The 11697-nt window shown below is 38.3% G+C and overlaps 1 long non-coding RNA gene across 1 annotated transcript; it reads right to left on the bottom strand.

The window, feature by feature from the left end:
* Window positions 1-3374: 3374 nt before the first annotated feature.
* Window positions 3375-11468, bottom strand: LOC141422383 (uncharacterized). The gene is made up of 4 exons (XR_012446928.1): window positions 11425-11468; window positions 8177-8239; window positions 6337-6397; window positions 3375-4300 (listed from the first exon to the last, which is right to left on the bottom strand). It is a non-coding gene; the product is annotated as an uncharacterized lncRNA (long non-coding RNA).
* Window positions 11469-11697: the final 229 nt, after the last annotated feature.

The following is an 11697-nucleotide window of genomic DNA, read 5'->3' as shown; positions in this document are numbered from 1 at the left end:
ACTTCAGAGACATGACAGCCCTTTGCTATCCAAGGCTCCATCACATGTGTATTAGCTAGCTGGAGCTGTCATAACAAAATGTAACAGACTGGATGTGTTAAACAATAGAACAGATTTTCCTATAGTTCTGGAGCCTGGAAGTCTAAGATCAAGATTAAAGTGCTGGAAGTGTTGGTTGCACCAGAGGCCTCTCTCCTCAATTTACAGGTGTCCACCTTCAAGCCATGTCCTTGCAGGGTCTCTCCTTTTTGAGCACCCATTCCTAGTGTCTCTGTGTGTGTGTCTACCACCTGTTCTTTTAAGGACACCAGTCAAACTAGATTGAGGTCAACCCTAATGGCCTTATTTTAATTTATTCACCCCTTTAGAGGCCCTCCCTCCCTATACACATTCTGAGGCACTGGGGTTAACATAAGAATTTGGAGAGAACACACAATTCAGTGGCTAGCAGTATAATAACATCACACTATAGCCAGCTCCCAACAGTTGGGAGGTGGGATCCAAAGTACACCAAAAGTTGTGGCAAGCATGCCTAGGACAGGAGAGTGGTGTCCCAATGGCCCTTGATTTCTTCCTGTGCTGGACCTGTTCACCCACCTCCTCCTCCATGGCAGTATCTCTGCTTCTTTGCATCTTTCTACACCAGCATCCAAGCCTCTGTGCCCCAACTCAGGCATGGATTTGCTTAAATTAAGGCAGGAGTAAAAGTGAGCAATGTGCATAGCATTCTGAAGAAAGAACAAGTTACCCAGAAAGAGCTTCTGGTTAATGGGCAGGGAGGCACAGAGGGTGTTGGTTGGGGGTGAGGCAGTGTTAGGTTGGGACAGCTGGTAGGGAGTTTCTAAGCAATAGCTTGAACAGCCCAATCAGGATCCACACTGAGAAATGGCTGCTATTTTCTGGTCTCTACCCTCCTTTTTGTCAGTGGCTCTGTTCCTATGGAGAGAAGGAAGCAAAGTCCTAGGACAGAGAGAGAAGTGGTTATTCCAATAAGAATGAAGGTAATGGGATCAGCCAGGTGAGAAAGAGAAAAGGCCAAGGGAAGGCCAGGTGCCTGAAGAAACTTGGACCACTTGTCTCAACATAAGCAAAGTGTTATTTTGTCTTTGTTTCACCCTGTGTCATAATTGCAGTTTGTGAAACTGTGTTAATGTGGTAATCAGGAGAGAGTCCTCTTTCCTTGACGGGACAGTCCAGAATCAGAAAAGCATTTCAGGAGGAGATGTAGTTAGCCACAGTGTGAACTTTAAGGAAAGGGAGGAAGCAAACTTCTCCCTACTTCTCTTCTATTTCAGCTACAGTTAGGAAGGATGTGAATTGGAGTGTCTGTATAATTTAAGCCCTGGCATAATGCCTGGTACCAGGCTCTGTGTGGGGTTCAAAAAATAGATGTTGTCATGTGACAGCACCATTCTGGAGTCACATTTGTCTCTTCAGCCAAACTCAGTGTATCTGCATGGTTCCATTGTTCTTTGGGACTCTCCCCTCCTTAAAATGATGGATTGCTGAGTAATAAAAATGCTTTCACCTTTATCTCCACCTATCTCACCCCCTTTAGTTCTCCTTTTATTGCCAGGGCCTGTGTCAGGTGGTCCATCCACACATCTCCTATTAGCTTTCTGGTACCCAGCAGCTCAGAGCCATTCTGGTTTTAAAATATTGGAAGGCCTTGCATTGTAATCATTGAGGTTTGTCGATTGAAGAAGATGTGGATTGTGTTTTAATTGTTCAGAAACAACAGCATCCTGACTGACATTAGCCAAGAAAGTCTCCCCTGAGTAATGGTGACCCCGCTGGGGAAAATTAAGAGGCAGACTCAGCAATAAAATCAGGGAGCTGAGAGTCACAAGGCAGTCTAGCATGGAGTTGCCATCTTCTTTGCATAACCCTGAGGTAAATCTCCAGATTCAAACATACAACATTGAAAAGGCTTGCTGTGTCTTTAAAAATACCTAGAAAATAGTTTCAACACATAATATTCTTGTCAAAAGAGGAGGTGAGTGGCTTCTCTTATCTCTATATGTGCTATCTGCTATTGTGGAACTCTCTGTGACCTCCATGTATAATCAGAATCCAAAACTCATGCAGCCACCCAGAGAAAAAGGCACTCAAAGAACAACTTAATGCTTCCCTTCTCTGTGTAATCACAAAATATTGTTACTGTTCTGCAAGATAGAAGCAGAAAGTTATATTACACACAAAATTCCCTTGAGGACTTTGCATCTCAGGATTAAATCTAAAGGATGAGAAGTGATCTGTGCAAATTCAGTTTTCAAAGGGCACCTGTGAAGTTTAGGTCTAAATTAAAATCTGAGTTCATGATTTTGTCCCTTTTCTCTTGCATTTTATAAAAATCAAAATTTATATGCCATTTGACTTTAACATTAGTTAACATTGACTGTGAACTTTTGGTTTTCTGGCTAAATATACATGGTAGTTGAGCTACTAGCAGACATTGTGAATAAGTAATGACACAATTTTCTTCCCTATCCTTTGTTGAGCCATAAGGATCTAAGTAGAATCTATTTTGGACCTTCTCCTCCTCTAGTCCCTCCCCCCAAAAAAATCACTAGTCCCTACAAGGTAGTAAATGGAAAGAGTCACAGAACAAGTCCTAAGAGACTAGGGTCCTGTCTGAATTTTACTTAATTTGCAGATAAAGGCACATCTTTGATCACCAAGGCAGTGCCATCACTGGGAACTTTGGACACCCTATAAGGAAAAGCATCCAGAAGGAAAAGTGAATTCAGTCTATGGACCTCCCCATTTTCTTCTTCTTCTTCCTTCTACAGATCTAACCCCTCATATTTAAATTGAGTGGGAACACTAAATTCTGCATTAAATAAATGAATGAGGATTCAGTTACCTTGTTCATCAAAAAGTGTTCTGAAACTTATACTTGGAAAGTTTTGTGATGTGAAATGTCTCTCTCTATAAACTATGGATATTTAGCAATATTTAGTAAACTTGTAAGCAAATTTTTATTTCCTAGACCAATGCAAAGGGTTTATGATTTTATTTGACAAAAAGCAAGGTTACATATTATCTCTTTGTAGGATGAAGAAGCATGTAGGTAAAACAAAAGCAATAAAATTATTTAGTGTGAAATTCTTTTTTAAAATGTTTTTATTAGCATATAATAGTTGTACAGGGGGTTTTGTTGTGACATTTCCATATATGCATACAACTACCCCAGCTTGGTTCATCCCCTCCACTCTCCCTCCTTCCCTTCCTTCCTCTCAAAGGGCTCAAAATAGCTTCAACAGGTTTCAATGTTCCATATTCTTACATGTGTAGAAAATACATCCACCATCTTCACCCTCTTCATTTATTCACCCCCTCCCACTCATCCCCTCCCCTTAACATGACCTGTTTTGCATTCCTGCTGTTCTTGTTTAAGTGTCTGTTCATTGTTCAGTAGGGTTTTGCCTTGGTATTTTACCTGTAAATATATTGCACTTTAATCAGTCTAAACTCCTTTTACTCTTCCTTACCCTTTTCCTCCTACCCTGTATCATTTAACAGTTTTCAGTGTTTCGCTGTATCTTGCTAACATTCTCCTTAATAAAGTAAGATTTGACCCTTTACAAATATTTTACTAAAAATTTGAAAGATGTGGATTTTATTCCCAACAATTTAAAGATTTTCCAGCATTACTTACAAAGAACAACCACAAATACCCATTTTTTTATACGAAGCAAGTTCAATCTTTATATACTTGGCTTTTATTTTCAATGGAATGAAAAGAAACAGATTTTCAATTCTGAAAGACCCAAATGGCTTCTTAATTTATAATAAACTAACTTAAAAATACTCAAAGCTTTTATGCCACCCTCTGAAATAAGCTGAATGACTAACACAATACTGTCAGTGCTGTTTCTCTGAAGAAGCGTTTAAGGGGACTCTGTACAAAAGCCCATCACCTCAGAGTGTGCTGAAAGGAAGCCCCTCTCTTCCTCCAAGCTCCATCAACAGTGCGCTCACACCTTTGTCAAAACACACAGTACCCTGGATCCCAGTGGTGTTTATTCTACTGCCAGGAGGCTCCTTAAGGAGAAGGGTTATATCTTCTCGTTAGTTCAGTGTCTAACTTGTCTTTTTCAAACATGCTTAATACATCGTAGGTGAAGAAATAACTCATGGCCCAATTCCCTCCGCATCCCATGGTGTAGCTGATAGAAGGGAGACCAACAGGGGTACAATGCTTTGTGTTAGGTCATGCAGTTGGGGAAAACAGGAGAGAGCACAAACCCAGATCTTTCAATATTCATGTTGTGGACATCCAGCTGGCAAGTTGAACCTAGGTACCAAAATAATGAAAAATGGGTTGAATATAGTTTGTGGCTCATGATGACTGATTTACATACTTTTTTGTGAAGATGTTGCCCTAAATACTATAAATGTAATAAATTACTATCCTAGTCCCCAGAAATGTCGAGCATGTGAGCCCAGTGATTCAAAGCACCACGAATTCCAATTCCAGGTGAGACATCAGCTGGCAGCCTTGATAAGTTCTATGCCATCCTTAGCGCCTCCTCTACATGGTGGTCATAATACTATTGCCTCCTAGGCGATAGAAGAAGCAAACAAAATAATAGGTGTAGAACACAGAGCTCAGGCCTTCAGCTTTGCAAAGATTTGTTGAATGAATGAGAAAACCAGATCCTACTAAAAATATATTAAAAATATGTATATCTTTAAACATGTAATTTAATATGCATACATGTACATTTTAAATATTCATATAGAATAAATACATGCACACACACAAAACACAGAGAAAAAAATTCCAAGAAAAAGTATAACAAAATATTAAAGTGATTATCTCTTGGTAGTGGAATTTCATTTTAATTTGTATTCACATACATTTTCTGCCATAAGTATTAATGATAATTTGTATAAAATAGGTTTATTTGTTTTGAAACATCAGTTTTTATTTCTATCAACTGGTTTAAATCTTACCTATTTATGGAAAATCTTAAAATCTCTGTCATAGGTAAGCTACTGATAATGTCAAAATTCTCTGAATTTTCCCTTAAGTGTTATAAATAAATTATTTTAATTAATTTAATTTTTATATTTATTTATTTTTATTTAACACTTAACATGTAATAGGCACTATTTCCAGTGTTTTAAAATATTAACTAAAAAGTACTAATACCCTATTTGTGAAGAAAAATAGCTAACTGTGAGGGTAAGATAGATCTAGAGTTTTTTTTTTTAAGCAAAGTCTTTTGTCTTTGAAAATCAGACTAATGAAAAATACAGGGCAAATTCAAAATTCCTATAACTTGTTTTATTAATGTATACATAATAGCCACCAAAATGATCTAACTTAAGTTTATTCTGCTGAGAAATCAGTCATTTTCTAAATAATGTGGGCATGTTTTTACAAGGCATAATTTTACAAGGAAATCCTCAGAATCTATGTAAACCACAGAACAGCCTATTAGGTCATTTTCTTTCAAGCCGGAACTGCCAATTGCTATTATGTCAGCAAAATTCAAATGCATAATTGCAAGTGTTACAAACCTTTGTTATTATCTCCCTGTCATACTCTTCTCTGCATGCTGAGCCCACGTGAAGCTAGCAGGCAGACTCCATCACTGTGGAGGTCATGAAGGGGGCACAGGAGTGGGTAAGAGTCAAGTTGGAAGTCAATTTGATATACCTCTAGAATCAGTATAATCACTCTGAATAACACGGGAACATCACAGTAATATATGTCGGACTATCAATTTTCCTTGCTGTTCCTTATGTGGCTATGATGACAATAACTCAACAACAAATTTGTCATAGAACCTTCGGTGGGGCGAGGCGGGGGGCAGAATATGAGTATGCTTGCATACATCTGTTCTGGAATCATAAGGGTTTTTTCTTAATGTAAACCCATCTATACTTACAACCATATTTGCTTCACATGTAGAAATAGCTACTCTTAAATATCAGAACTGCAAAGGCTAACCATGCCAAATTTGTCACTTCTGTCCCCTGAATGTTGAGCCAGAGAAAGGAAGCCTTGGCATATTAAGCCTGAGACCTCTTAGAAACAGGAAGAATTACTAGTGTTTCTGACCTGGATGCTGTAAGAAAACCACTGTGACAGTGGCCAGAGCCTAACCTGGGAGAGTTCACTGAGTACCAGCAGTTGGGTCCATGTTTGAAGTTTTAAACCTGAAGCAAGAGTCAGCCTTCGCTGTCCTAGAAAGCACTGAGCGTATGCAGTAGCTAATGGCTGCACTGACCATTATTTTCACACCTGCTAGGGAGACGCAAAGGAACTTTTCCACTTCAGAGAAAAAAACAGAAGATCTTAAAAAAAAACTTCTTACATACCTTTAGAACTCTCCTGTGCACTTGCTAGAAGAGATCCCAAAGTCGGAAGAGGAGCAGAGCTCTGAAAAAGAGGCCATAACAATGAAGAGAAAGAAGAAGCTGAAGGGGCATTTAGAATTCACTGCACCAAGAAGCCCCTACCTGCCCCTTAATGACATGGAAACAAAGTTCCAGAAAAGTGTCAAATTTCAGGCACAGCCAGGGATAGAAACCCACTTGGCAGCCCACTGCCCTTCCAGAGCCCTGCTTGCAGGCTCCTGGTCCAGTATTCCTCCACTACAAAGGCCTGCTTTACAGTGGGAGTGGGGAGCCGTTGAAGGTTTAGTTTTTTGTTTGTTTGTTTTGTAATACTGGGCTTTGCACTTGCTAGGCAAGTGCTCTACCACTTGAGCCATACCTCCAACCCTTTTGCTCTTGTTATTTTGAAAATAAGGTCTCACTTTTGGCCCAGGCCAACCAAAACCTAACCTTCTATTTTACGCTTCCTGACATAGCTAAGATGACAGGTGTAGACCACCATACCCAGCTCTTTTTCTTTGAGATGGGGTCTCACAAACTCTTTTGCTGGGGCTGGCCTTGAAACGTAATCATCCCAATCTCCACCTCCCAAATAGCCAGAATTACAGGCATGAACCACCAGAGCCCAGCTATTGAAGGTTTCTGAGCAATGGAGTAAGACAATCATCCCTGTGTTTCAGAAAGATCAATCTGGCAGTTCTGCATGTAAAATGGATGAAAAATAAATCGACATCAGCACAACATAGCATAGCAGGACTAAGGGACAAGATGCAAGAGAGATTCCAAACAGGCTTGTCTATAGGCTCCATGAAAGCACAGCCAGTTCGTGGTATAGTACCTACTGCTTCTTATAGACTAATAAATGAAGTAGAAAAGATAGGAGTCAGTTACTGACTGGATAAAAGGAAGGGAAGGAACCAAAAATTATCTTGAAGTGTGCAGGTTGCATGGTTTAAGAGAGTGTTGGAGAGACTAGAAGAGAAATGGGTGACTCAGGCTCAGACAGAAAATGGAGTGTTGGGGAGAGGGCTTTCTGCAATCAGTCCCTAATAGAGAAGTGACCAGTGAACCCCTAGAACAAATGAACACACCAACAGATTACAGAAAATGGGAAAAGGGCTAGAGACATTGGTGAGATTATTCCATGCATGGATTAACAGACAGTTTTTAGACTGACAATTCTGTACACCTGAATGACTGGTAGAAACATGGAGTGACATTTATTAAAAATAGGGGTCAAAGCATAAGACCAAAGCTCAGTGTCAGTGTAAAAGACCCAAATGTATGCTCACAGTAACTTGAAAGAAGTTTTCAGCAGGACATTATGGTACACAGCTATAATCCCAGGTACACAGGAGACAAAATAGGACGACTGTGGTCAAGTACTGGCCTGGGCAAAAAGTGCAAGACCCTACCTAAAAAATAACTAAAACAAAAAAGTGCTGGTGGAATGGCTCAATTGATAGAGCATCTGCCTAGCAAGTCCAAGGCCCAGAGTTCAAACCCCAGTACTACAAAAAAAAAAATTCAGGTTCTATGAACTTGTACAGAATTTCACAATCAGGAAAACTTCAAAACAACAAGCAAACAAACCCCTTAATGTTTATTTTAGTATCTGTATAAATTTTGAGTTTTGTGTTAAAGTAATATTTTAGTTTTGAAGTATATTCTGGGTGGGATATATAATAACAATTTTTTTCCAGTGTCTGGGCCAGGTAGCAGACAAGCCCTAGCACCCTGCTCCCCCCCCACACACCCCCACAGCCAGGAGTGGCAGCATAAGCAGGCACCCATTCTGCAGGAGCCCTGGGCAGTTACCTACTCGTGTCTGCTGCTGGCCACAGCATCCTCTTCAGGCTACTGCTTCTCTGCTCTTTGCAGTCACCTAGACAATCAAATATCATGGTCTGGCTAGACCATTGAAAGAAACCCTTTATATTCTGTGGCTACTGCATAAAGTCATAGAATTTAGGACCCTAAGAATCAAGATCACAGACCGTTAGAGCTGAACATGACTTTGAGATGAGCTAGTTAAATCTTGAGGGAACTGGGAACCAAGTCTGAACCTTCTGTCAGGGACAGAAGAAGGACAAGGTTCTCAGACAGGGCTAGCATTCTTTCTGGGTCCTCTGCTGAAAGTGAGGCTGAGTTTGGATCTGGCCTTCCTGCTGTTACAAGTGATTTGAGAGGACAGCAGAGACCTATGGGGTTGAGAACTATAGTTCACAGTTACAAGAGAAGAGAGAGTTACAAACAGGAAGTGGAGCATGAAGAAGTGATAGAAGATGACTGAACAGAGGTAGGAGGATCAAAGTCCAAGGCTAGCCAAGCAAAAATATGAGATCCTATCCAAAAAATAAGCTAAAGTGTGGCTCAACTGGTAGAGCACTTGCACAAGGCCCAGAATTCAATTCCTAGTGCTACAGAGAGAGAGAGAGAGATTATTAATTTTAATATATTAATTTGCTAAAAAAAGATTGAACATATCAGCTTGTGTTGGACACATATAGACTTATTTTACCATCTTTCAATTATTTTTTCTATTTGCTCATAGACCTCTCTACTACCTTTATTTTTAAAAACCATTCGTAGATTTATTTGTTCACTACTTACTTAGTAAACAAAAATGTATGATTTGCCTAATATGTGTTACATGGTCTCACAAAATTACATGGATTTTTTTTTTTTGGAACTGACAGATATGTTAAATATCTTGGTGAGGTGATCATATCAAAGGAATATACATATCTCCAAACTCATCAGTATCTACATTAAATGTGTGCAACTTTTTTTGTGTGTGTTTTGTTATTTTTGTTTTTTATTATCATATTATTGTTGTACTGGGGTAGATCTTTGAAAGAATAACTTTGATTTACTACTAACAGAAATTCAGCTGATTTCAGCATTTATCCTTTCTTCTCCTAAAAATAATTATTACTTTTGTAGTAAAAAGCCATTTCCCTTAAGCTGACACTATCTCTATTTGGGAAAAGGAGAAAAATGAAAAGTTTCTGTCATGGTGTCACTAGCACTTCATAAACAGTCATCTTCAAAATCAGCAAGAATTTATAAGCTGTCTCTTAAGAATATTGAAAAATAATTTGAAAACCACCCTAGCTTATCTTTGCTTTGACAGGAGTTGGTTTGTAATATCTTTATTTGCCCTGTGCAGTGTGAATTGGATTTCAACATTATTCAGTGCTTGTACAAGTTAAGTCCTCCCAGTCTCCAACCATGCCGGCTTCTTTCAACACTCAACAAACCACTGGATGGTGATGTGACTTTAAATTATTCTCAACTTTATCTTTAATATGGTCAGCAGGCAGTATTTTCTGCAAAAGGCATTTACTCCTAACTGAAAGGAGAAGGGAAAAAAAAAAAAAGCTAAGTCTAGTTTCCTGTGGGCCAAATCCCTTGTGCATTCTGAGAAGGAGAAGAAGGTTAATTGTTAACAGTCCCATGCATGTGTCACTTACAACTCACCACTGGGTTCCTTCAGTCTAACACCCTTTCAGCAGTAGCATTCAGCACATTGAGACCAGACTGAGTTTTTTATTGCTTACTTCAATAAGAAACAGGGTGAGTTAAAAGAAGGCGATTTTTAAGATTTATCTAGGAGTTCTGGAATAAGAGTTCAATAATTCCTTTAATCCATGTTGTCATCTCCCTTGGCCCTTTGCTTTACTTTAGTCTTTTAACATCACACCTTATTTTAATGGCAGTTATAACAACACATACACTAGTCAGCCCAATGAGTTCTCTAGCTTAAGCTTACTATGAGGAGGTATCATTCTTCATAATGGAACCATATTTCTCAGGCAAATAAATTGTTTTCTATAACCATAGTTCATCTACAGTTTACCTTTAAAGGATCTCTGACAATAAATCAAAGTGTTTAATTGGATAAATTTTCCTTAAGAGGGAATTATAGTCTTATAATATCTTTTATCACTAGTTGAAGCAGAGGACATAAACTTGCTAACATACCATAGAAATAATTTAAATTTAGTGATCAAGGTCAGTATAAATAAAAGCTAGGTTTTAAATAGAATTCATAATCCCAACTTTCTTCTGGAAACTTTAAAATCATGTCTATGTCAATTGATCAATCAATAGATCAACCAGTTGATCCATCTGCCTTTTTCCATATCTATCTGCACACACACACACATACACACTCATCATTAAATACCCCTAGTTTTTGGTAAGAATTGTGACTGATTGCTAGCTTCAAAAGTTGGACTTCTAGTATATTTTGAGTATAAGCAAAAGCATACCATGTTTTGAAATTTCACAATATCTTCTATACTTATAATGTCTCTACAGAACCATCAAAACAGATCTGATCATTTCTCTACTTGAAAAAAATATGGATCTTTACCATCCTGGAAGTAAATCAACAGAGTCATTTTCCCTTCTTTTATAAGCTTGTCCAAAACCAGGCCTCTGTGCATCACGTGCTTCAGCCTGTGTCTGAAATGAGGGCCATCTTAGAATCATGTACTTAATATAATATTGTAACTCGAAGGTTTCTTAGAAATCCATTAGCCATTATTTTTGAAACTGCCTTCCAAAGAATATTCATGTACCCCAACATGTTAATGGATGTTTGAGGGAACTGTCTGTTCCAAGAGAGTTTGGAACCTCCCTTCTGGAGGTTCATGGTACCTGTTGAACATATTGAAGACTTGGAAGACATGCAGTAAAATATCTTAAAAATGGTATTTTTACTCTCTGTATTTGTATTCTTATTATTTTATATGAAAATATTTTATACAATATTTTATGCATGTTACTTTGTAAAAACTGAAGATTGAGATCTCAGAGAAAGTGGATACACTGTATAACTTCCCCTCCTCCCCAATCCTCTCTCCTACATACCCATTTTAAAGATGAACAAATCAAGGCCCACACAACTGAGAGATGATAATAGTGCCCAAATTATACAACTGCTCACCTTTACTATTATCTAAACTCTAATTTCTAAATTCAATAATGATTTCATAAAATTTTACCCATATGAAGAGGAGTATACTCTTGTAGAGTCTCGAGACAAGAAAAGACTCTTACCTCAGAAATATGAACTTACATATTGACATCTCCTAGCTGCTAAGGTCCTCTGCCTGGAGATGGCATAATTTGGATAATATATATACATTACCATTGTCTTCTAAGAGTAGCAAGAAATTTGTGTTCATTTTTTCATAAATGCTTTTAAACTCTTAGTCAAAAAAGGTAGTGTGACAATTTCAAATGTTATTTTGAAGTCATGCAAGTCTTGAAATCTTTGTTTGATCTTAGTCTCAAACTTGAAGTGACTCTCTGAGGTCGGAGGAAGTAACT

Source organism: Castor canadensis, chromosome 4 (assembly GCF_047511655.1).
Source record: "Castor canadensis chromosome 4, mCasCan1.hap1v2, whole genome shotgun sequence".
Lineage (NCBI taxonomy): Eukaryota > Metazoa > Chordata > Mammalia > Rodentia > Castoridae > Castor > Castor canadensis.
Note: the sequence above shows the minus strand (reverse complement) of the source record. Positions and strands in the feature narration are given on the sequence as shown.